This window comes from Somniosus microcephalus, chromosome 4 (assembly GCF_052327205.1).
Source record: "Somniosus microcephalus isolate GS21.2 chromosome 4, FLI_Smic_1.0, whole genome shotgun sequence".
Taxonomy (NCBI): domain Eukaryota; kingdom Metazoa; phylum Chordata; class Chondrichthyes; order Squaliformes; family Somniosidae; genus Somniosus; species Somniosus microcephalus.
In genome coordinates, this window is record NC_140990.1 from 16,846,095 (window position 1) to 16,873,103 (window position 27,009).

Genomic DNA, 27,009 nt, shown 5'->3' on the forward strand with positions numbered 1-27,009 from the left:
GCAGTCATCACCGGAACGCCCTTCTTTGGATTAAAGATGGAGACAAGTGGTTGGTGGTCAGTCAGCAAGGTGAACTTCTGCCCGTGCAGATAGTGGTTGAACCTTTTTACTCCCCATACTAGGCTGAGGGCCTCCCTGTCAATATGGGCGTAGTTGCGCTCGGCTGAGGTTAGTGACCGAGACGCAAAGGTTACTGGCCTCTCCAACCCGTCTGGGAATTTGTGCGACAGCACCGCTCCAATACCATAGGGTGATGCATCACACGCCAACCGAATTGGTAGTGCTGGGTTGAAATGGGCCAACACCTCTTTTGATGTGATCAATTCTTTGCACTTCTGGAAAGCTCATTTACATTCGTCATTCCACTTCCATGGTACCACCGTCTGCAGTAGGGTGTTCAGTGAGTGTAGTACTGTAGACAAATTTGGTAAGAACTTGTGGAAGTAGTTCACCAGCCCGAGGAACGACCTCAGTTGTGACACATTTTCCGGTGCTGGAGCCTTGACTACTGCCTCAATCTTCTCAGGGGACTTATGTAACCCCTCTTCATCAATAACGTGGCCACAATACGAGATCTGCTTCTGGAAAAACTCGCATTTGTGGCGATTAGCTCGTAGCCCATATTCCTTCAATCTAGTGGGCACCTGCTCCAGGTTGGCGAGGTGATCACTGTCATTTTTGCCCGTGACCAGGATGTCGTCCAAATAACACTGGGTCCCTGGAATCCCTTGCAGCACTTGATCCATTGCCCTTTGCCAAATAGCCGGAGCTGATGCTACCCCGAACACCAGCCGGTTGTATTGGTAGAGACCTTTATGAGTGTTGCTCGTGAGGTACTGTTTCGAGGATTCTTCTACCTCCATTTGCAGGTACGCCTGGGCCAGATCAATCTTAGTGAAGCGTTTTCCTCCAGATAGCGAGGCGAAAATATCTTCAATCCGCGGAAGCGGATATTGTACCATGTGAAGGACTGGGTTCACTGTCACCTTAAAGTCCGCACAGATGCGAATCTTCTTTGGTTCCCCAGGCGTATTACTCAACGACCTCTTCATTACAGGAACGATGGGTTTAGCCCACTCGCTCCAGTCCACTTTGGACAGTACTCCAGAATGTTCCAAACCTTCCAGCTCTGCTTCGACGGCTGGGTGGATCGCATAAGGCACCGGTCTGGCCTTAAAAAAACTTTGGGCTTGCATTTTCCTCCATTTTGATCATCGCTGTTATGCCTTTTAGTGTTCCGAGTCCCTCCTGGAACACTTCTTGTGCGTCAGTTAGCATTTTTGACAGTCGTCCAGGTGTGACGTCGTCATCCTTTTTGGCATCTACCGTCAGTGCCTGTATGGAATGCCAATCTAATTGTATCTTCCGGATCCATTCACGTCCTAGTAGTGGTGGTCCTCCATCTGGCAATACATATAGGTCCATTTTTGGTATTTCCTGGCCGTTGTATATCATGTTCACCCTTATTTTTCCTTTGGGGTAGACTTTTTGCCCCGCGTACGTCTTCAAGACAATCTCTGTAGCTCTCAAGGGTATATGTGAGAATAGCCGCTTGTAGTCCCTTCGGTTTATGACTGCTAGGGCTGATCCTGTGTCCAATTCCATTTTCACTTGGGCTCCGTCTATCTTGAGCGTGACCCAGATAGTCTGGTGATCCTCCATTTTGATTACATTATGTAGTTTCAGACAACCCAGCTCCTTGCTTCCGGAGTCTGTATCACTTTTCTGTTCGTCTGAACTACTCTCCGTCACCTTATGTACCTTTTTGTACTTCTCTTGTGGAGATTTCTTGCTGCTGGTTTTCTTCCCCGACCTGCAGACTCTTGCTATGTGTCCTGCTTTTCCACACTGTCTGCACACTTGGTCCTTGAACCAACAATCCTTCTGGTCGTGTGTTGTTCTGCCGCAGCGATAACACTTCCCTGCTCCATATGACATTTCATTGGTGCCATATTCTTGCGGTCTCCGTTGTATCTCTGCAGCGCCCCGTGCGGCTGCTTCGTGTGATACTGCCATGCTAAAAGCCTTGTCCAGCATAAGATCCTGTTCTGATAGAATCCATTTCTGGGTTCCTTCACTTTGAAGCCCACACACAAACTTGTCCCTTAAAGTATCTGCTAGTCCCGTTCCAAACTGGCAGTGTTTCGATAGCTTGCGCAGTTCTGTTAAATACTCAGCATTACTTTCGTCTTTATGCTGGTTCCTTTAGTGGAACTTAAATCTTTCTGGTATCAGCAGCGGTGTGGGGTTTAAATGGTCCTGTAGGATTGCCACTATGTTTTCGAAATCCTTATCCACTGGCTTCTCTGGGGTTATTAGGTTTCGCAGTAAGCCATACATTTTTGCACCCATGGAATTCAACAAAACCAGTGCTTTCCTGGCATCTGGCACTTCATTCGCCTTGCAATACACCTCAATGCGTTCCACATATGTGGCCCAATCTTCGACTTCATTGTCGAACGCTGTGACACTGCCACTCTTCGGCATCCCTGGGTGTGGTTAGACTGGCTAAAATGGCGTCTCCCGCGCTCTCCCTTCTGCTCCGCTCTCGCCCTTCTTCTCTGCTGCGGCTTCAAAATGGCGTCTCCCGCGCTCTCCCTTCTTCTCCGCAGCTCAAATTGCGTCTCCCACACTTCCTTACTTCTCCCGCGGACGCTGCTCAGCCCTTGAGCCCTGGCTGCGCTCTGTGCGTTTTCCTGTGCGCCTCTCTCGTTGCTGCCGCTCGGTCCTGAACCCCGGCTCTGCTTTACCCTCTCTCCCTTTTTGTTTTCCGTCGACGCTGCTCGGTCTTCAACCCCCGGCTGCGCCCTGTGCGCTTTACCCTCTCTGTTACCCCATCGACGCTGCTCAGCCTTTTCTGTGCCGTCGGTAGGCTCCAGCCGCCGCTGTCCGGGAAGGGTCTGCGCTGTACCTGTTGCCAGCCTGTTGCTGTATCGTCGTGGCTGGAGAACCAAGCCCAGCTCTCAACAGCCTCCCCTGCGATGCTCACTCTCTGCCGGATGACTGGGCGGTTGCTTGTGGTCGATGCCCGTGCTTCTGGCCTCGACTTTCTTCCACTGTCCTCCAGGAGCGAATCCTTGGGAGGAAATGCAGAGTTGCAGGTAGGTTCGAATCGACCTCGTCGCCACTATTAAATCCGTGAATCTTAAGGTATGGTGTTCTTCAATAAATAGACGGAGACTGCAGATCAACAATCAACAGGTGTTTACTGGAATAACAACAGAAAATGCTGGAAAAACTCAGCAAGTCAGGCAACATCCGTGGAGAGAAATTTGAGCCGACGTTTCGGGTTTGACCCTTCTTCACTGGATGAGGGTAGTCTAATAACTAACAGTACAGATGCTCAGGGCTTATATACAGGTGTGGTCACTGCCGGTACTACAGTATACAGGAGCTGTAAAAGTAGTTCTCTCTTAAAGGTACATATACTACAGTATTTACCCCATCTTCTGGATCAAAATCTGACCACAGCTGCTTGTAAGTACTGGACTGATACATCAAAGCACGCAGCTAGTGATTGTGTGCAGCTCAGTTAGCTGTCCATGTGGGCCACAGTCTGTCGGCACATGCTGCCGGAGTCTCATTTGCTCTACGTCTGCTATAGCCTTTATAAGGATCCCCTGCTAGCCCCAACTTAGTCAATTAAATATTGTAGAGGGACCTGCCACTATCGGATATTCTTGCGGAGTGGAGTTATCTTATTCAATTCGGACTACACCAATTTACATCAACCAGAATTTCACTGTGGCCACAATGAAAGTCTGGTTTTAACAGGTTAATTTACCTCATAACTCCAAGGTTAGATCTTAGACTGAAACTTAATCTTTTGTTAACCAAACTTTTTGTTGCTCTTCTCAGTGTTTATACTCCAGCTTAACTCAGATTGTAATAGGTTTTTCCATTCTGAGGGCACAATCTCATTCGCACATTCTTAAACTTCCCAAAATCCAAGACAAGACAAAGGGGTTAAATGCTTTTCTTTAACACAGAGAAGTGGGTGGAGCTACAACACACAGCAGACATTTCTTTTTTCCTAAAGGACAGATTTTCAGACAAAGGAATATTGTAACCTCTTAAACATTCCTGGTCAGGAAAACATTCACACTCACACATTTTCATATAAACTGTAATTCCAGCATATGTCTAAGGTTCCTTTCACTCAGCAAATCTCGTGTTTTACTTGTCTTGGTACAGATGCTAATAACTTCCATGTTGGTAAAATTTTAAGTTTATTTTTTTCCTTCCTTTTTAAGTCGGTGACTCAACAGCTTTCCCAAGTTTCCAAATCCCTGTTTGTTTCTTTTTTTTCCTTGCTGGGGTTTCAAATTGGTTCGCCTGCAAATTAGATCTTTTTCCTTCTTTATCTCTCCCTTCTGTTTCAATTCCTTACATTATCTGTTGCCTCTTTATCTTTAGCTCCTCCCCCACCAAGCCTTTGGCTCTCTGCACTGTTTTTTTTTATCTGCCAGGAGTCGGGTTATAGAATCCAGGTCCAGTCATAACTAACTGCTATGTTCCTGTCAATCACTCTGTTTCATTAAACACACACCAACCCTTTAGTCCCGAGGTTTCGAGTTTTAACCATTTTGTGACTGTAGGGGCTTAATTTCATTCACTCACTACGGTGCACCCATTCATTCATTTGTTGAGGTTTCGCCGCCTCTCGGCTTTAGGGAACGCCCTGCCCCTAACTGAGGTTTCGCCGCCTCACGGCTTTAGGGAACGCCCTGCCCCTGTTGTGTCCGTGTGTTAATAGAGACACTGAAAGCAGGAGTTGGTTTCACAGGTGTTTACTGAACAAAGTCTGGAGGTGAACTAACTGATACAACACAATATACAGGCTTATATAGCCCGAGTGGCCATTACCAGCATTACAGTACACAGGGGGCTCTTAAAGGCACATACACTACAATTCCTCCCCTTTTAGCCAACCAGTACATAATATTTTAAGTAATCATTAATTACATGTTACAAGAACAATAATCTACACATTGCTGCAGCTAATCAATTATAAGTCAGTCTCTCTGGAGGCTTCCTGACTCGGTCCGGATAACGCCTCGGTGGTGTAGTAGTTTCTGGTGGTGCAGTAGGTTCTTTTGGCAAGGCTGATTCGGCTTGAATGCCAGTGTCGGCTTCATCTGGTTCCAGTATCACCGGATCGGAGGTAGATACTATGGGTATCTCTACTTCATCATTAGGCGTATAGAGTTGTGGTGTAGGTTGTCCCTTATCGGATGACTCTATGATTTATCAGCATGGCGCCTTATTATGCTTTCTCCAATGTCCACCGTATACATCAGCGGTCCTAGTCGTGTGCAAATAGTTCCAGGCTGCCATTTCTCGGTACGGTAGTCCCGGGCCAAAACTTGTTGACCTATCTGGAAGGTTCTAGTTGGCCTTTCATTCATGCCTTGAAATTGCCGGTTCTCCACGTCCCTTCTGATGTTTGGCTTGATCAAATCCAGCCGGCATCTTAGGCTTCTATTGAAGAACATCATGGCGGGAGTTTGGTTTGTAACCATATGTGTTGCATTCCTGTATGCAAACAAGAAGTTATCGACCTTATGCTGAAGTTTTATGTCTTCATTACCCATGGCCTTTATGGCCTTCTTGAAGGTCTGGACAAACCTTTCAGCCAATCCATTGGTGGCGGGATGGTATGGGGCAGACGTGTAGTGCTTAACCCCATTGTTTTTTAAGAACTTCCTGAATTCTTCGGACACAAATTGCGGTCCATTATCAGAACAGATCTGTTCAGGCAGCCCATTCCTGGCAAATATGGTCCTTAATACTGTGATGGTTTTTTCCGTGGTGGTGGAGGACATCTTTATTACCTCCGGCCACTTGGAGTGTGCATCAACCGCGATTAAGAACATTGAGTCCATAAATGGACCAGCAAAGTTGATGTGCACCCTTTGCCATGGAGATGAGGGCCACTCCCATGGATGTAGAGGGGCTTGTGATGGAGCGTTTTGGACCTTCTGGCATCCTAGGCAGCTCTTCGTCATTTCTTCGATGTCTCCATCGATACCTGGCCACCATACAAACGCCCTGGCTAGGTTCTTCATTTTCACTCCACCCAGATGCCCCTCGTGAAGCTCCTTTAGAACTTTATCCTGGAGTTTGGGTGGAATCACCACTCTGGATCCACACATCAAGGTTCCTCGGCACACTGACAGCTGTTCTCTTCTTTGCGAGAATGCTGGCAACAGTGGTTCGCCATGTGCTGACCATCCCTTCACTGTTAAATCGTAGACTCGTGAGCGAGTCGGGTCATTTCTCGTTTCCCTTTCAATGGCAGAATTTGTTACTGGTAGACATTCGACTATGGTAGAGTGGAACATCTCCACTGGGTCTACTGTAGGTGCCTCTTCTACCGTTGGCAACAGTAGGCGCGATAAACCGTCAGCATTCCCATGCTGTTTTGATCCTTTGTATTCTATGTTATATTGGTGTGCCCCTAGAAAAAGGGACCACCTCTGTAGCCTTTGCGCCGTCATAATGGGAACACCCTTTTTAGGGTTGAATATGGAGATGAGGGGTTGATGGTCAGTCAACAAGGTAAATTTTTGTCCGTGTAGGTAATGGTTGAATTTCTTCACTCCCCATACCAGGCTGAGTGCTTCCCTGTCGATTTGGGCATAGTTACGCTCAGCTGAGTTCAATGAGCGTGACGCAAAAGCTATCGGCCGTTCCGAGCCATCAGGGAAATTATGCGATAATACCGCTCCTACGCCGTAAGGGAATGCATCGCACGCCAGTCTGATTGGCAATGATGGGTTGTAATGAGCCAAAACTTCCTTGGACGTGATTAAGTCTTTGCATTTATGGAAGGCACGTTTACAGTCTTCGCTCCATTTCCAAATGACTCCTGTTTGTAGCAGTTCATTAAGAGGGTGCAGAAGAGTTGATAAGTTCGGTAAAAATTTATGATAGTAATTTATTAATCCCAGGAACGACCTTAATTGTGAAACATTTTCAGGTGCTGGGGCTTTTATGACCGCTTCAATTTTTTCAGGTGACTTATGCAACCCTTCCTTATTAATTATGTGGCCACAATATGATATTTGATTCTGGAAAAATTCACACTTGGGGTGATTTGCTCGTAGGCCCCGTTCTCTCAGCCTAGTGAGCACCTGCTCCAAATTGGCAAGGTGCTCGTTGTCATTTTCTCCTGTTACAAGGATGTCATCTAGGTAGCATTGAGTCCCCGGAATCCCTTGGAGGACTTGCTCCATAGCTCTTTGCCAGATAGCTGGAGCTGATGCTACTCCGAAAACCAGTCGATTGTACTGGTACAGGCCTTTGTGTGTATTTATCGTGAGATACGTTTTAGAGGCCTCTTCAACCTCCATCTGTAGATATGCCTGTGCCAAGTCAATTTTGGTGAAACGTTTCCCTCCGGATAGTGAGGCGAAAATATCTTCTATCCTCGGAAGAGGATACTGTACCGTGTGAAGGACCGGGTTTACAGTCACCTTGAAGTCTCCACAGATGCGAATTTTTCTCTGTTCTTCAGATTTATCATTATTCAATGTTTTCTTCATGACCAGGACGATGGGTGTTGCCCACTCGCTCCAATCTATCTTGGATAATACGCCTGCCTTTTCCAAATTCTCCAGCTCTGCCTCGGCTGCTGGACGAATTGCGTATGGCACCGGCCTTGCCTTAAAAAACTTGGGAATTGCCGCATCTTCCACTTTTATTGAGGCGGTGATGCCTCTCAAGGTTCCTAGTTTCTCTTGAAACACTTCCTTGGCATTGGCCAAGATGTCTTTTAATCGTTCAGGTGTAAGATTCGAAATTTTCAGCAATAATCACGCAAGAAAATAGGGTTAATAAGACAGTTTTATTGACCAAAAGAAGCTTGTACAGCAAAACCTTGATAAAAGGGGCATACAAAATGGCCGCCGGACCTCGTGATCAGTTTCTGGGACCATTTGATTTCTGTTACTACAAGCCAGACAGGCTTGTGGATTGAGGACAGTAAGCCCGCGAAAGCCAGTATCGGGAAAACGAAACTCAGGGAACTGAGCATACATATTAATTGGATTCTAAGTACAGGACAGTCTTGGGTTACAGGATGAGGCCCATCAAGAAATGGGCGGACAATTGAATGAACACTTAAACCCATTTACTTTACAAAGGAAAACCATTTGACAGCCATCAAGGGCAATCTCCAGACCGATCAATATACGAACCGAGTTACGGTGACAAAGTAAAAGGCATTATCGGCCCAGGAAGGCCAGTTAAGCTATCACCGGCTCCCGTTACAAGACAAAGCGCCCCTGCAGAGATTTCTGCCTGCCAAAATATTACAAAGACAGGACTATGATTTGGCGGGAGATAAGACTGTCCCAAAAGGGTATAAGTATGGATTTGAAAAGTCCATCAGTAGGATGACAATTACGACTCCGATTACGGTTCGCTTCACCACGACCGCTACGATTCACAATTCATTTCTTCAGTACGATTCGTAACTTCGGTGAAGAACGGAAGACGATGAGAAGACTTCGGCTCAGAAGCCAGCTTGGCCAGGCAAGGCCCGGCCACGACGGGAAGACGACAAGGGTGGCCCGGGTACTCTTGTCGGGAGATCATCGACGACCCAGGCCGAAGGAGAAGACACCCTCGGGAAAACGACGATCCAAGCCGGAGAAAAGGACACTCCGGGCCTAGCACTCCAGTGCCTCAACATCCCATTCGACCAGGAACTTCCCATGTGCAATTCTACAACATCACATCCGTAGCAGAGTCTCCAAGGTGCATCCAATTCCCCATCAGCCTTTCAGTAAAGGTAACACAGGTTTAACGGATTCATCCATGGCGAGCGCTCATCAAGACTGCATCTGCTGCTCCATCGCGTAAGAAAAACAAACCGCGCCAGAAGTTTCCAAATCCACGTGACGACGGAAAGCTGTGCCAAAAGGCTGCGAACCCCTTTTTTGCGAATCTGAAAGTGGTGAGCATGATCCCGAGTTCCTCAAGTCGAAACTTAGTTTAGGTCTAGGGGAGGGGGTTAAGGGTAATCGTAATGTGTTTCCCCTTTTACGATGTGCCGTGTGTTCCCCATTTCCATAGAGTTAAGTTTATAGATATGTGCATGCTTGTAGTTACTTTGATCTGTGCTTGTGACATGTATTTTACAATGCTGCAAACTGTTTTATAATAAAAGCCTCCATTTCGTGCTATTCAACCTGGTCTATTGAGTTTTTCTCTGCACTACAGTTCCCTGCACCTAAGTCCAAGGTCTAGAACCGTAGGGAAGAGTGGGTCGAACCACCCAAGGGTAATTATTGCACGAAGCCTGGTAGGAGACCAGAGCAAGCAAGAGAAACCCCCTACACAGGTATCACGTCATCATCATTTTTTTCCTTATTCGTCACCGTCAGTGCCTGAATGGAGTGCCAGTCTAAACGTATCTTCCTGATCCATTCACGTCCCAACAGCGGTGGACTACCATCTTGTAGAACGTATAAATACAACTTCTGTATTTCCTTGCCGTTGTATACAACAGGCACCCTTATTTTTCCTTTGGGGTAAACTTTCTGCCCCGTATATGTTTTCAAGATAATGGATGTGTCTTTTAAAGGTATATGCGGAAATAGCCGCTTGTAATCCCGTCGATTTATGACGGTCAGAGCTGATCCTGTATCTAGCTCCATTTTAACTGGGGACACTGCTATCGTGAGGGTAACCCAAATGGTCTGGTAATCTTCTTTGGCAATTACATTATGTAATTTGAGACAGCTTAGTCTCTTGTTTCCGGAGTCGCTATCGCTCTTCTGGTCTTCGGAGCTACTGTCCGTCATCATTTGTACCTTTCTGTACTTTTCTTTATTGATTTTTTTTTTTCCTGTCCGTGGATTTTTTTTGTCCAGATCGGCATACCCATGCAATGTGTCCAATCTTTCCGCATTGCCCGCATGCTTTGTCCTTGAACCAGCAGTCCCTCTGGTCATGGGTGGATCTGCCGCAGTGATAACATCTCTCGAAACCCTGTGTCATTTCATGGGTGCCGAAGTCCTGTGTCTTTTGCTGTATCTCTGCAGCTCCTCTTGCGGCTGCTTCGTATGATACAGCCATACTGAAAGCCTTGTCCAGTGTCAAATCTTTCTCAGAAAGCAGCCTTTTCTGTGTTCCTTCACTTAGGAGACCGCAGACGAATTTGTCTCGAAGATAATCTGCCAGTCCTGCCCCGAATTGGCAGTGCTTTGATAGCTTTCTTAATTCGGTGAGGTAATCAGCGTTACTTTCATTCTTGTGTTGATTCCTCTTGAAGAATTTGAATCGTTCCGCTAGCAGCAGTGGTGTTGGGTTTAAGTGCTCCTGTAGGGTATCAACAATTTCCTTAAAATGCTTGTCCTTTGGTTTGGCTGGAGTGATTAAGTTTCGTAACAGCCCGTATGTCTTTGCGCCCATTAGGTTTAGAAGTACTGACGCCTTTTTATCATTTTCTATTCCATTTGCGGTGCAATATACCTCCACTCTTTCCACATATGTGGTACAATCCTCTATATCATTATCAAAAGCATCAATATTGCCAGCCTTAGGCATCCTGGAAAAAAAATGGCGCTTCCCGCGCTTTTCTTTCTTTCCTGCAGAAAAGATATGGTGCTGACAACACTGTTTTGCGCGTTTTTTTAAATTTATTTTTTAATTTTTTATTTACAGGTGGAGACTCATTCCCGCCGGACTCTCTCTGCTAGGTCCGAACGCTGACCTGCTTTGCAGCGCCGGCCATCTCCCGAGTGCTCCCCCCCCGTCTGTTTCTGCTTGCCTCCACCTTCGCTGCTTGGCCTCGCTGCAGAGCCAGCCGATGGAGCCCCAGCTCGCCGCCCAGGAAGGATTATTTCAGTACCTGCCACCAGCTTGGCTAGCTGGTGAAACCACAGCTTTTTTTTCTTGCTTTTCTTCGACTTTGGACGTCTGAGGAATCGATGTCCTTGAGGTGCTGCCGAATTGCAGGTAAGTCCGTTTCCAATTCGTCGCCACTGTTGTGCCGTGTGCTAATAGAGACACTGAAAGCAGGAGTTGGTTTCACAGGTGTTTACTGAACAAAGTCTGGAGGTGAACTAACTGATACAACACAATATACAGGCTTATATAGCCCGAGTGGCCATTACCGGCATTACAGTACACAGGGGGTTCTTAAAGGCACATACACTACACATAACTGAGGTTTCACCGCCTCATGGCTTTAGGGAACGCCCTGCCACTAACTGAGGTGTCGCCGCCTCACGGCTTTAGGGAATGCCCTGCCCCTAACTGCAGTTTACTTTTGAACCACCTGCAATTAAAGGTGTCTTTCTTTTTATGTTCTTTTATACGTCGATTCTGACTTAATGTCTCGCCAACGATTAACCTCTAATTTTACAGGTGGTAATTAAAACATACTCACCCGTCTTAGGTTAACGTTGTCCGAGACTCTTGTTCAGATCGCGTATCCCATCCTCGTCGCCAATTGATGTAAGCCCCCAAAGTGCGGACCAAGTGATATACAAGGTCGACGACACTGGCTTGGTGAAAGAAAGACAGACCACTAATTGAAGTCAAAACGGTTCACTCAGGCCTGAGGAGGGCTTTCCAGACACGTCGGAATTTAACTCTAACAAGCCTCCCAAGATCCACACAATTATACACATTTTGCAAGCCCTCCCTCTTCAGAGATCCAATCGATTCAAAAGTCTATACATTAATCACTATCTAGGGGTGTCTAACTCATACAAAATAACCTATAAGATAAGTTTCATTTTCCACTGAAGGGGGCATGCAGACCCTCTGATTTCTTGGAAATGAGTCATCCAGTCATGTGACTTCTGGGAAACGAGTCATTCCCTTTCTGGCCCCTACTAAGTTTCGTTTCTCCAGAAAAGGGTTATGCCAGTATCTCCTTTTGTAAGTTTCATCTCTCTAAACTGGTAGGGTCATTTCTGCAATTAAACATACAAATAATTAGTACACTTCATCTTTAAACATTCTGTTGCTGTGATTGAGTTCTCCTAAACATGCCCTGTTATGCTCAATTTTAATATCTTACTTCAGACCTTATTCTAGGAGATAGACCCGAAAGGACAGGTGGTCTGTCCTTATTCTAGGAGATGGTGCCTAAAGGACAGGCAGTCTGTCCTTATTCTAGGAGATGGGGCCTAAAGGACAGGTGGTCTGTCCTTATTGTAGGAGATGGACCCTAAAGGACAGGCAGTCTGTCCTTATTCTAGGAGATGGGGCCTAAAGGACAGGCGGTCTGTCCTTATTCTATTAGATGGGGCCTAAAGGACAGGCGATGTTAGGGAATATATATATTTTAATAACACAGATTTGAATATGATTAAACTAATAATGTATAGAAATGTGATTATGTTTAAGCTGATCACGTGCCAAAGGATGGTGTGATGTATGAGATCCAATCACAGCTGGTAACGTCACATCGGCTGACTTAAAAACGGAGAACAATGGAAATGCTGAATTAGCTTAAAACTATGAAAATGCTGATCTTAGCTTAAAACTGAAAGTGATGATTCTGCTTAACTAGAGAACAAAGGAATGATTGATGTATCAGAGATCCAATCAGTGTGATGTAGTTGAACCAACCATGACGGCGGGTACATCTGCTGATTCATAAAAACCTGCCATTTTGTTCACAAGTCAGGCAGAGGAAGAGGTCAGGGATACTACTCTGATCAAACATATTACCCGACCAATACACCAGAATCCTCCTCGGATGAGTCTCAAGCCAGCAACTTCCTGCAGAGATTTAAGCAACTCACACTGAAACAGCAGGGGGAGTTACTCGCAGAAGCAAAAAACTCATAGAGCCCGCCCTCGCCCTATCAGTACCTCTCCAGGCACTGATACAACAAAGATCAGATGGAATATATGTAAATATGAGGGTGGGCAATCAGGACATAGACTGTCTGCTGGATACGGGAGCAGAATTAACATGTTTACCCCTACGTTACGGAAATTTTTTATCCCTGGATGGAAGGACACGGACGGTCCATGGGGCTGGGGGACACGGTCTAAAGATTAATAGAACTGAGCCCGTGCTTATAGGATTTGGCCCATACGAGTTAACTACGAAGATCTGGATAGGACCAGTGGATCAAGCCCTTTTGGGTTGGGATGTTCTGAATCAACTGAATTCCTCGTTGCATTTCGAGGATGGTCAGGTGACATGGTCAATCAGATCATTAAAGAAAGAGGAATTGAAAGAACATTCAATATGGGCCAAAGATAAGAATGATTGTGGCTTGCTCCAAATGGAACCTGCATCATTCACTGGGACCAAGCCCCCATGCACTAAACAGTACTCCATCGCAGGAATACTGCCTGTTATTCAACAACTAGAAGAACAAGGTGTGCTTGTCAAAACTCATAGGGTTAGATTTTCAGTATAGGCAGTTTTGGGGCGCTAACCTTAGCGCCCGCCCGAAGTTAGCGCCCGCCCCAAAGTAGCGCCCCGTTGCCGGAAATTCAGTGGCTTCGCCCTAAGAGGTTGGTGGAGCGCTAAAAGAGGCGTTCCACTACTATCTTTAGGCGCTAAGCCGGTGGTCCAGAGGGATAGCGCCCAGGCGGGGCGCAGCGTGGGTGCGGTCATTTTTGGACTGACAGCAGACCCCGTGGCGCTGACCAGCTCTTAAAGGGGAAGGGACGAATTGGTCTGTTGCCACGCCCTGCACACTGCAGCCTTGCAAAGAGGCCTCAACACTGCTGCTCAGCCCCAGGGAGTCATGGCAACGCCAGAGAAGGCCCGTCAGCGTGCCCTGCGCTTCTCAGAGGGTGATCTGGACATAATGGTCACAGCTCTGGAGGTGAGGCACAAGATCTTGTTCCCAGAGAGTGGGAGGAATCCAACCCACCACGACTACACCAAAGCCTGGAAGCAGATCGCCCAGAGGGTGACGTTCACCGGCGATGCCCCCAGGACCCACAAACAATGTCGTAAAAAATACAACGACCTGACCAGGATTGTCAGGGTGAGTACCCTTTCCAGTCTCCTCCTCATTCTTGCATGTACACCTGACATGATGGGCAAAGGGAGCTGAAAGTCCTATTGGCCAGCCCTCAGCCAGCAGCATTGGGACAGTCATGAGCATCAATTGGCCATTCGGCACTCTACACTCTGGCCAAGCTATTCCACCATGGGAGGCAGTGCACACTACATCAGGGCTTCACTCTGTCCAAGCTATTCCACCATGGGAGGCTGTGCACACTACATCAGGGCTTCACTCTGGCCAAGCTATTCCACCATGGGAGGCAGTGCACACTACATCAGGGCTACACTGCGCACTTACAGCCCGTCCTTTCTCTTGCAGGCTAATGTAGCCTTTAATCGCCAGGCCCGTGCCAGGGGTGGCCGCGCCAAGCTGCAGAAGCTCACTCGGCTGGAGGAGCGCGTGTGTGTGCTCATGGGAGCCCGTGTGATCGTCCCCACAGCGTGCGGAGTAGCCGACCCTCCACTGCCCGGCAATGGTAAGGACCTCGCCTTTTGGCCCTCTCGCGTCGCACTGGCCCATCCGAGCTACCTCCTTTGCCACTGTCCCACCAATGCGCTGAATGCCACCAGTCCTAACTCCCTCGCTGACGCCGTCTCCTCACTCTGAAGCTACTCTTGTGCATTCCTGCTTTCAGCTGGTGACGACCAGGACCCTGAAGCTGCCAGTGACAGCACCTCCGAGCAGGAGGAGGAGGAGGAGCAAGCCGGACCATCGGGGGAACAGTCACGTCCCGCAGGAGAGGAGGAAATGCTTGACACCTCCTCACTGGACGAGTGCCTGGAGGAACTGTCGCAGGGCAATGCAGCTTCTGGGACCAGTGGCGTCCAGCCACCCAGGAGCCGTGCGCGTGGCCCGCGGCCTTCCTCCCAAAGGGGGGAAGGATCAGAGGGGAGTGCTGCTGATCGACACACTCGCCGCCACCAACGTGGCAAGGGTCCCCTAGTTCGGCCCCCTCCTCCCCAGCGGGAGAGTCGCGACTCCAGTCCGGACACCTTCACCTCGGAGGAGGTGCGGAAGCTGGATAAGATGGCCGAGGATTCGGACCGGCGCCACACGGAGCTCATGAGCGTGGTGGGGCGCATGCCTGAGGCCATCGAGTCGCTGGCGACCAGTGTGCGCGAGTTCGGGGCAGCAACTGCCGCGAGTGGCGGCATGCTGACTGATGCCGTCAAGACCCTGGCGGATGTGGTGCGGGCGCACACCAGGACAACAGGGGCACTCACTGCTGCCACACGCGCTGTCTCAGGCAGGCATCGCCAGGGCAGCCGCCGCGCTGGACCATCCCAGCAAGCCGCCCCTCAGCTGATTGTTGCGGATCCTGCAATGCGGGCCCGGCCGAGTGCCACCACGCCACAGCACCAGCCAGCGCATCCCAGACGCCAGCTGGCCCACATTGCGCCATCCGTCGCCGCCATTCCCCCACTGGGGCGTCAAGGGCAAGCGGCTGCAGCTGATGGTGGCCAGGCTCAGGTGCGCCACTCAGCAGACGGCCCCTCGAGGCCCAAACGCCGTGTAGGCCGCCCCCCAGCGGCATCTGGCGGAAGGGCATCTGAGCCTCAGGCACCTTCCCCCAGCCTCGCAGCAGCCACTGGGCAGAGCTTGCGAAGGAGCAGCAGGCCGGGCAGGGGAGGCAAAAGGCTGGGCAAGGTCTCGCCCTCGCGGGCCACTCAGTAGAGGGTGTGGCCAGCTTTCCTTTTATATGGCGGTGGCCATCTTTATTTTGCCCATGGTTGTGTTGTTGGAGGGCTTATTTTTTGCGTTAGGCCGACGTTGAGGCCCGGTTTGAAGAAATGTGGAGTGACTCCTCCCCAGTTTGTGGGAGTGAGTCGTTTGGTGGGCTTTTTGTGGGGCCCGTTTATTGTTTTTGGGGATTCATGTGGGAAGGGCTTTTCATTTTTGTGTAATAAATAATTATCTTTATTCATGCAGTCTCCATGGTTGTTCTTCTTAGTGTTTGTTGGCTTCGCCGGCTGAGGGCTTGCAGAGCGGCTGCATTCATCTTCCCTCATGGCCCCTGGCCATTCCCTGACAGGGGGCTTAGAAGTACCGTGTAATAAGGTGGCGTCGTGCGGCCCTTGGCCCTGGTCGCTCCCTCCTGGGAACGTACTCCTGCTCCTCCTCCTCCTCCTCCTCCTCATGCTCCTCCTGCTCCTCCTCCTGAGGTGCAGGTCCAACGTCAGGTGGCAGTGCCTGAGTCCTGCAGATAGCCAGGTTGTGTAGCATGCAGCAAACCACCACAAATTGGGAGACCCGGTCCGGCGAATACTGGAGAGCTCCTCCGGAGCGATCAAGGCAGCGGAACCGCTGCTTGAGGACCCCAATAGTTTGCTCGATGATGTTGCGGGTGGTTTGATGGCTCTCGTTGTAGGCCTCTTCAGCAGCGGTCCTGGGCGCGCGGAGCGGGGTCATGAGCCAGGTGCACAAAGGATAGCCTTTGTCCCCGAGTAGCCATCCTCTTGGGGGAGGCTGTGCCTGGAACATGTCATGCACAGTACTCTGCCGCAGGATAAAGGCATCGTGGCTGCTGCCTGGGAAGCTGGCATTGACTGCCATGATGCGCTGCTTGTGGTCACACACCAGCTGCACATTCAGAGAATGGTAGCCCTTCCTGTTGCGATACTGCTCGCCATGCTCCAGAGGGGCCCGCAAAGCCACATGCGTACAGTCAATGGCGCCCTGCACCAAGGGGAATTCCCCGAGTCTGGAAAATCCCAATGCGCGCTGATGCTGGCTCTCCAGGGCCATGGGGAAGGAGATGAATTGGCTTCTCCTTCTGAACAGTGCTTCGGTCACCTGGCGGATGCAGCGATGCGCGCCGTACTGGGAGATGTTTGCTATGTCCCCAGCAGCGTATTGGAAGGAGCCGGTGGCATAGAAGTTCAATGCCACCGTCACCTTCACTTCCACCGACAGAGACGTCCTGCACCTGAGCTTTGGCCGCAGATCTCAGCGAAGCAGGTGGCAGATCTCTGCAATCACCTCCTTTCGGAATCGGAGCCTTTTAACACATCGCGCAGCACTCATGTTTAGGTAGGAGCGCTGCTGGCGGTATAGCCTGACTGGGTAAGGCCTACGTGGCCGACGCCTGTAGCCCCCTCTGCCTCTAGCCAGGGCTGCCCCTCTCACAATGCGTCTGCGAGCCCTACGGACATGGAGCTGCAGCTCCGCGTTGGCACCCCATGCAACCCCCATCAAATCCTGGCAAACACTCAAATTTCCAAAAGGCCACTTGCAGCGCTCTGGCCTGAGTCCAAAAATACCTGAGCTCTTGCTGCTTGAAACCAGTTAGCTATCCTCCTTGTTGTGTCTCCAGAAATGCGTTGCACAAGAGTGTTTTCTGAAAAAAGGCTGGCCTTTATACTGGAGAGCACGTCCCCTTTAATTTGCGCCCCCCGGGGCCCGCGCTGGTTGTGTTGCGTTCCTTTTTCCAAACGCTCCGGCCGCCAGCCGCACAATGGGGCGGTCCGACTGAAGTTTGGAATCGGGGCGGCCAAAGGGCGTTGCACGAGGATGTGACGTCATTTTCTGCGCGCGCATCCGGGCGGGCGCTAAACTTTGCGCCGGCGCTAATGGGCAACTTAATTTGGGGCGGGGCGCAAACTGCGCTGCGCACGGGCGCTACACGCATAGCGCCCGAAAATCACTTCTCTTAAGGCGCTAACTGCTGGCGCTAGCAACTGAAAATCTAGCCCTTTGTGTTTGGCACCAGCCCTGGGAATCCCCGACAGTGGGAAGCCATTTACTCTGTTTGTCCATGAGAAAGAAGGATACATGACAGCTATACTGACACAAGAACATGGGGATCTGCAAAGATCTATTGGCCTAGAAATTCATTATAGCCACTTTTGGGGCGGTAAAGTCGGGCGGCCGCTAAAGTTTGCGCCCGGCGCAAATTCGAGGCCACTTCGCCGATATTCATTAGCTTCGCCCTAAGAGTTTGCTCGAGCGCTAAAACTGGCGATGCACGGCTCTCTTTAGGCGCTAAGCCGGCGGCCCGGGCGCTAACACCGGAAGGTGGGCGCAGGGCAGGTGCGGCGAGCTGCTGATTGACGGCAGACACTCTGGCTCCGGTGAGCTCTTAAAGGGGGAGGGTGGAATTGTTTTTTTGAAAGGCCGAGACTGCTGTATTTGTGTTGTTGGGGAGGGCTTCTCTCCATCAGTTTGTTATGTGGTACCGGCACACTACCACCACCACCACCACCACCACCACCTCCTCCTCCTCCTCCTCCTCCTCCTCCATCATCATCATCTTCTCCATCATCTCCATCTCCATCATCACCATCTTTGTCTCTCACAAAGTGTTGCAAAACGGCTGCCTTTTCTACTGCAGGAGTGCCCTTTAATTTGCGCTCCCCGCGGCCCGCCTCGGCTGTGTACCGTTCCACTTCACAGTCGTTCGGGCCGCCAGGCGCACAATGGGGCGGCGTGAGTGAAGTTCCGGTTCCGGCCGCACAAAGGGCGTTGCACGACGAAATGACGTCATGATCTGCGCGCGCAGCTGAGCGCGCGCAAAGACTTTGCGCCGGCGCTAAATGTCTACTGAAGTTGGGGCGAGGCGCAGATCGCGCTGCGCCCGGGTGCTAAGCGCCTAGCGCTCGAGATCTGCTCCTCCTAAGGCGTTAACGGCTGGCGCGCCCAACTGAATTTCTAGGCCATTGGCTATTATTCGGCAAAACTGGATGCGGTAGCCCTCGGATGGGGAAGTTGCCTAAGGGCCATGGAAGCTACATGTCGAGCAGTAATTACCACTGCAGGTTTAGTCCTCGACCAAAAGCTGATTGTTAAGTGTCCCCACACTGTTCATATTTTGTTGTCTATGAATAGGGTGTCTCAAGTTACGGCCGCTAGGTGGAGCCGTTGGACTGCAGTCTTGGAAGCTCCTAATTTACACATTGTTCGAGCCAGTCCAATTAATCCCGCGACTATGCTCCCACTGGCTGAGGAGCAAGAAGAACATGACTGTGGGGAGATTTTAAAAGAGACAGAAGAGGCAGCATTAGCAGCAGAAGAACCTTTGCACAATCCAGACTTTATTCTTTTTACAGACGGCTCCTCCTTTGTTGAAAATGGCATCAGGAAAGCAGGATGGGCAGTTACAACCCTAGCTGAGGTAGTGGTAAAGGGTGTTTACAAGCAGGAACATCAGCCCAACAGGCCGAGTTACGGGCCCTGTCAGAAGCATGTCGGATAGCAAAAGGACAGACAGTTAATATCTACACAGATTCGCGTTATGCTTTTGGGGTCGCTCATGATTTTGGTCAGTTATGGCATAAGAGAGGATTTCTAACGGCCACCGGTACACCTGTCCGGAATGGGAATGAAGTCCGGGACCTGTTAGAAACCATACAATTACCTCGGGAAGTATCCATCTTGAAGTGTAAAGCCCATACGAAGGAAAACACTGCGGAGACACAGGGAAATGCCTTAGTCGATCAGGCAGCTAAAGAAGCCGCCTCGCAGTACACACCCCCAGAGGAGACAACACAGATGTGTAGATTGAAAGCACTCAGGACTCTGACACAAGACTTACAGACAATGCAGAGCAAGTGCTCCGGAGAGGAAAAATGGACATGGATTGAGACAGGAATTAAGCTATGTGAAGACGGTGTCTGGAGAGAGAGAGAGACTGACAAGCCAGTTGCACCACAGGCGCTGATGCCTTATTTAGCCCAACAGATCCACTCATGGGGACACTTGGCTCCACAGCAGATGACAGCAAGGTTCCAGAAGAGCTGGTGGGGTCGGGGATTTAGAAAACAGGCTCAGCTGGTAGCAGACCGCTGTGTGGTATGCCAGAAAAATAATCCTGGACCTATCACTGTAATGCCCCAACTGAGGCCCCCTGCCCCTGCCGGACCGTTCCAACATCTGCAAGTCGATTATATATCCCTTCCCTCATGTTCAGGGTATACTGACGTTCTGGTAATTGTGGACAAATTCTCTAGATGGATAGAGGCTATTCCAACCAGAAGAGCAACAGCCAACCATACAGCTAAAGTACTGTGCAAGGATTACATTCCCAGCTGGGGAGTCCCGGCGAGCATTGACTCTGACCAGGGAACCCACTTCACAGGAGCTGTTTGCAGGGAGGTCAGTAGACTGCTGAATATTACATGGGATCTACACTGCCCTAACCATCCGCAATCATCAGGTCAAGTGGAAAGAATGAACCGAACTCTGAAGCAACGGCTTGCCAAATACCATCAGGAAGGAATACCCTGGCCTCAGGCACTACCAATGGTCCTGTGCAGTATTAGAGCAACCCCGAATCGAACTACTGGTCTGAGTCCATTTGAAATTATAACAGGAAGACCCATGTCACTGCCGGGAACTATTGATTTACGGAAAGCTGATGTCCACTTAATGAGTGACACTTTATTATCCTATTGTCAAAACCTAACAGATGCTATTAGTTCTGCTTCCCAACAGGTGTCGGCAGCTTGGGGAGATCCACCAGAAGGAGGACACGACATTGTACCGGGAGTTCGGGTTTACGTGAAAAAGATCCATAAAGAACCTTTGGGCGCTAAGTGGGAAGGGCCTTACCGAGTATTGTTAACCACCCAGGCAGCTGTTAAAGTTCAAGGAAAGAAAGCCTGGATCCACGCATCCCACGTTAAGAGAGCCCTAGAGACTGAAACCTGAACTGTTAACCCTGAGTTTGCCATAATGCTGTATGCAGTTATTCTAGTCAGTTGCCTATTTCTGAGCCTATCCTCTGCACCACAAGAGCCTAAACGAGGACCTAGGGGTTTACATAAAAATACCTTTTTGTGCATGTCATACACTTATGCCAAAATGAAAAATCTCTCCGGTTGTTGGGTATGTACCCAAATCCCCATCTACTCTAAGGGAGGGATTCCTCTGAGAGCTGTCCCACTTAATCTGTCAGAAGTAGCAGAGTGGTATATATACCAGAATGGCACACGCCAAGCCCCCAGGTGGATAAGAGTTGCGTCTGCGTCAACAGACGGAAAAGGCCAGGCAATGTCTACTTTGTCATTTTACCCCATATCTGCAAAGCCCTGGGAAGCGGGAGGATATTATATGAATACCTTCGAAGGGTGGTACCAACCAAAGTACGACCACTCCCAACAGCCTCCCTTCCTCACCCTCACTAAGGCCACAGGTATGGAAAGGCTACTGGGGACAATATATGTTTAGTAAGGAATTTGAAGAGGTGGATATTCATAGGCACTAGTCGGTGCACGTATAATTTTACAGTAACTGGTACTGCTAACGGGTTTCCCCTTGGGTTTCCCCGTTATCCATCCCCTCAGTATTATGGTTGTACACTGCAAGTCCCATACGCCAACCAAAAAGGTACTTTCAACTATTCCCTGGTATCTGCAGGGTTTGATGACGATAAAACCACCTCGTACAATGGGACATACTTTATTTGTGGCAACAAAGCATACCCCTGGTTGCCACGGGGCTGGACAGGATCATGTTACCTGGCATATGTGTTGCCATATGTAACCCCTTCACGGTTCTCTAGATATATGTGAGATGTGGTCTCTGTTGTAGACAGTATTCTATAGTCCAGTAAGGAGATCACTACTACAATGGCTTAATTCTAATTATCTTACTTTATAGTTTTAACGTCAGACAGTATAAGAAGATTACAGGTCAATGAACTAAATTAGACATTTGCATACATTAGAATGAATCTAGACATAATAAACATACATTCTCCATTTACATGGATTCAAAGGAGAATCTGTCCCTGTGTCCAAATTCGAGTGCACTCTTTCGTTGGCGCGCTTAAGTTGGAGCTCATGGTATGTATAATGTCTGCAAGACTTACGACTCCGAACCCCTTCGTTGAATTCTCTTCACGATCACTGAATCCCACTTTGAGTTCTGGATGCAGAGCACACAGCAGCAGCTGGAGTTGGTGACTCTCTCTCTCTCTCTCTCTCTCTCTGCAGCTTTTCCAAGTAGATCCCCATCAGCACGAGGCAAGCAGCTCTCCCCAGACCTCTGCCTTGCAGGTCTGGGTTCAGACAACGATCCCCCGGTACTGGTGACTTGCAGCCAGCCAGTTCAGGATGCAGTGCTACTAATACGAAGGGCGGCGGCCGATTTTGGAAGCCCGGGACAGGATGCGGCAGCCATTTGCCTCCTGAGCCCTCTTTTCAGAGCTCCTGCCCTCTTTTCTTCCAGTCGCTCCCTTTTTTCCCGCTCGAAAACCCCGACTCCACCCCTTCCTCCTGGGGTTTCTGCCTGGAGACTGCCCAGCCTCACTGTCTGCAACAGTTGATACTGGTGCAGAATTATGGAAAGTATGCTCTTAGTCACATTGTGTCCTTAAAAGTTCTTGCCGTACCTTCACATGGGCAACTTTAACCCAGGGATTTATAACAATGATAATACAGTGTCTAAGTTAAAGATTGATAACCATACTTAGCGTACATAACATTTCCAGTGGGTATTACACTTATATTCATCATTTGCCCTCTCTAGCGAATCATCATTATCGATCGGAAAGAGCTATTACTAAAACAGAACAATTCTTCGCTATCCTATTCCCCGGGTATGGAACAGCCAGGACAATAAAAGAAATTCGGCTGGTAGCCTCGATTCTTGAGGAAGTAGCCAATGATACGGCTGAGTCACTGAGTAAAATGAACAGTGAGATGGTGGCAATACGCACAGTTGGCTTACAAAATAGAATGGCTCTAGATTATCTGCTAGCGGAGAAGGGTGGAACATGTGCCCTAATCGGAGCTGACTGTTGCACATATATCCCGGACAACTCCGAAGATATTACTAATTTGGCTAAACATATCCGTAAGGAAGTAGAAAAAGTTAAACAACCCCCGCCCTTCACTTTATGGAATTGGGCAACTGGATGGCTAGGCTCGCTGGGGACTTCAGTGGTGCAGGGGTTAATTTTGTTCTTTGTAATCATTGTAATTCTGTATTGTGTGTTTCTGTTGATTAAATGTACCTGCCGCCAGGCAGCTGCTGCCCCACGGGTAAGCCAAGATGTGGCAACTTATATTTAGCTGCAAGATCAGTTTGCATCTTTTCTACTTTTTAATTTTTGTATCTTTTCTACTTTTTAATTTTTGTATCTTTTCTACTTTTTAATTTTTGTATCTTTTCTACTTGTTAATTTTTCTACCTTTTTACCTTTTAATTTTTACCTGAATGTATTTTTCAAAGCCATAAGCTGAGGGGAGCTCCTCCCACTTTTTAAGATGCACTAATTAATTTAAGATCATGAAATCAATTAACTCATTAAAACCAGGCTTTTACTGTGGCCACGTAAAATCCTGGTTGATGTAAATTTGTGCAGTGCCACTGATCCGGACAGTGGCAAAACACAGCAATGATTGATTATATTTTTAATCTTTATGTTAATGATTCAATTTTTTGAAAGAATCAAAGGGGGGAGTGTTAGGGAATATATATATTTTAATAACACAGATTTGAATAAGATTAAACTAATAATGTATAGAAATTTGATTATGTTGAAGCTGATCACATGCCAAAGGATGGTGTGATGTATGAGATCCAATCACAGCTGGTAACGTCACATCGGCTGACTTAAAAACTGAGAACAATGGAAATGCTGAATTAGCTTAAAACTATGAAAATGCTGATCTTAGCTTAAAACTGAAAGTGATGATCCTGCTTAACTAGAGAACAAAGGAATGATTGATGTATCAGAGACCCAATCAGTGTGATGTAGTTGAACCAACCATGACTCTGCATGCATGCTGCTGAGCCAATGGTTATAAAGGGGGCGGGTACATCTGCTGATTCATAAAAACCTGCCATTTTGTTCACAAGTCAGGCAGAGGAAGGAAGTCAAACAGTGTAAATCAAGTGATGCAATAAATCGACTATTTAAAACTTACCACCGGACTCGCAAACATTTATTTTAGTGTGTTGACCTCAGATCAGTGTGGTCCACTGAAATTAATTACCCGATCTAACAGGCGGTCTGTCCTTATTCTAGGAGATGGACCCTAAAGGACAGGCGGTCTGTCCTTATTCTAGGAGATGGACCCTAAAGGACAGGTGGTCTGTCCTTATTCTAGGGGATGGGGTTTAAAGGACAGGTGGTCTGTCCTTATTCTAGGAGATGGATCCTAAAGGACAGGCGGCCTGTCCTTATTCTAGGAGATGGACCCTAAAGGACAGGCGGTCTGTGTTTGTTCTAGGAGAGAGACCCTAAAGGATGGGTGGTCTGTCCTTATTCTAGGAGATGGATCCTAAAGGACAGGTGGTCTGTCCTTATTCTAGGAGATGGACCCTAAAGGACAGGCGGTCTGTCCTTATTCTAGGAGATGGGGCCTAAAGGACAGGTGGTCTGTCCTTATTCTAGGAGATGGACCCTAAAGGATAGGCATTCTGTCCTTATTCTAGGAGATGGACCCTAAAGGACAGGCGGTCTGTCCTTATTCTAGGAGATGGACCCTAAAGGACAGGCGGCCTGTCCTTATTCTAGGAGATGGACCCTAAAGGACAGTTGGTCTGCCCTTATTCTCGGAGATGGATCCTAAAGGACGGGTGGTCTGTCCTTATTCTAGGAGATGGACCCTAAAGGACGGGCGGTCTGTCCTTATTCTAGGAGATGGACCCTAAAGGACAGGCGGCCTGTGCTTATTCTTGGAGATGGATCCTAAAGGACAGGCGGTCTGTCCTTATTCTAGGAGATGGACCCTAAAGAACAGGCGGTCTGTCCTTATTCTAAGAGATTGATCCTAAAGGACAGGCAGTCTGTCCTTATTCTAGGAGATGGATCCTAAAGAACAGGCGGTCTGTCCTTATTCTAAGAGATTGATCCTAAAGGACAGGCAGTCTGTCCTTATTCTAGGAGATGGATCCTAAAGGACAGGCGGTCTGTCCTTATTCTGGGAGATGGGTCCTACAGAATAAGCCCTCTTTTGGTTTCAGGGCCACGGGTACAGAGCACTCTGTTGGTCAGGTTCACAGCTGGTGACCTGTAAGTTTCTGAATCCTCTTTGATTTTCCTGCCCTCGCCCAGAAGCATTTCCCCAAGTTCCCAGCACTCTCTGTCACCAGCGCTGCTGAATCGAGTACCTCAGGCCAGGAGAAAGGAGAAATGGTTCAGAGCCGCAGATGTTGTGAAGGGCCCTACACAGCACGATTAATCGGTTCCTGGTGTGATAGAGTCAGATAATAAGATGTGGTGATAAAGTGAAGGTAAAACTGTGGGATTTATGGGATGTCTTATTTGTTGCTCATTTGATAATCAAAGTCTGGTTACCTTGACAACAGTGACGAAGGTGCTGTAGAGGAAACTCAGAATAAACAGAATGGCGAAGGCAGCAACTGTTAGCACGTTGTCGTCTCCATCCCTATCTTCCACTTCTTCCTTCCCTTCCTCTCCTGCCACGTCTGTCGGGATTTCTGAAATTAAGGAGGAATTGGGGCTGTTAGAGTTACCTGTAGATGTTTCATGAAGGTCAACATCTCAATAGTTTGAAGATAACACAGCGAGGGGGAGGTCACGGTGGAGCGGCACTGGGAGCAGTGAATCATTAGAAAGTCTCTCTGTCTGTCTCTTTCTCGGCCTGTCTCTGTCTCTATCTCTGTCTGTCTCTGATTCCATCTCCCTCTGAGTCTCGGTCTGTCTTTCTGCCTCTCTCTGTCTGTCTCTTCCCCCTCTCTCTCTCACTGAATCTCTCTCCCTCTCTGTCTCACTGGTTCTCTCGTTGTTTCACCCCTCTTTCTCTCACTCACTGTTTCTCTTAGAGTCCTACACAAACAAACGACAGATGGACATTAAATCGGTTCCAAAACCTCAGTCCTTCCCTCTCCCGACTTGATTCTCCACTTCCCTTTTGTATTATCCAATCTACCAGGTCAGCCACACGCGTTGCCGACTCCTTGACCCGAATAACAACAGTCACTGACCCACAAACAAGCCCATTGAGTTCAAAGCACTCTGAGATTATCCCCATAGCCAGGATGAGATGCTTTGTAACTTGAAATATTTCTTTTTTTCTGATTCTCTGGTTTTATGTAAAGTTTTAATCAAGATAAGATTTTCTAAGGCTACATTAAATGAACTTGTAAATTCGAAGGAGCCACCAGATACAACACTGAGCATCTCCTCTCAATGACACAAACTCTTGTGAGTGGTGATGTGAGCGAGTGAGGGATCGAATGGGATGTGAAGGCCTGCGATTCACGGCTCACTGTGATGTAATGAGGGAAGTAATCCAGTGAGGGTCAGTGTGCAAACACGAGGGGATCTTCCAGCCTCATTGACACCGAGCCCTCTCATTGTGATACTGTTAACTAGTGTAAAGGCTTTGGAGGAAGATCTGAGAGAGGGAGAGTGAGAGAGAGACAGAGGGTGAGAGAGTGAGAGACAGAGAGAGAGAGTGAAAGACAGAGATAAAGAGAGCGTGAGAGAGACACACACAGTGAGAGAGAGAGGGAAGAGAGGGAATACAGAGCCAGAGATAATCAGGGCTCGATCTTGCCATTGGGGCCGGGCTGGGGGAGTGTCAGGTGGTCGTCGTGTCAGGATCCCAACTTCGATGTGAAGTGGGACAAAAGTGCGATTTTCCCTAATTGGGCACTTGATTTCCAACGTGTGGAAACCCCTGGCCCAATGAGTCTTTTCATACAGAAAGTCGCCTCCGATGACGTAATCAATGCTGCTGGATTTAAGGCCTGCAAGCAGCCTTGCTTCCTTTTCAGCCTTTAAACGACATAGATAGGACTTGGAAGCCGGTTCTGTTGAAGGAGTATGAGCAGCTAGGGGTCAAATTAAAAAACAGCACCTCAAGGGTAATAATCTCTGGATTATTACCTGAGCCACGAGCGAATTTGGCTAGGACAAATAAAATTAGAGAGTTAAATGCGTGGCTCAAAGACTGGTGTGGGAGAAATGGGTTTTGCTTCCTGGGACACTGGCACCAGTACTGGGGCAGGAGGGAGCTGTTCCGTTGGGACGGGCTTCACTTGGCCAGTGCTGGGACTGGAGTCCTGGCGGATCATATAACTAGGGCTGTAGAGA

At 48.6% G+C, this 27,009-nt stretch overlaps 1 protein-coding gene and 1 long non-coding RNA gene across 2 annotated transcripts in view; one reads left to right on the forward strand and one right to left on the reverse strand.

Moving 5' to 3' along the window:
* LOC147118347 (uncharacterized) overlaps window positions 1-27,009 on the forward strand; it is a 611,376-nt gene that overhangs the window by 494,048 nt on the left and 90,319 nt on the right. The gene's annotated exons all lie outside the window — the stretch shown is intronic.
* Window positions 21,601-27,009, reverse strand: part of LOC147118349 (uncharacterized) — an 84,751-nt gene continuing 79,342 nt past the window's right edge. Inside the window, exons 3-4 of the long non-coding RNA XR_015077904.1 lie at window positions 25,246-25,388; window positions 21,601-22,265 (exon numbers count right to left, since the gene is read on the reverse strand). This is a non-coding gene — a long non-coding RNA (uncharacterized LOC147118349). The remainder of the gene's footprint in view (window positions 22,266-25,245; window positions 25,389-27,009) is intronic.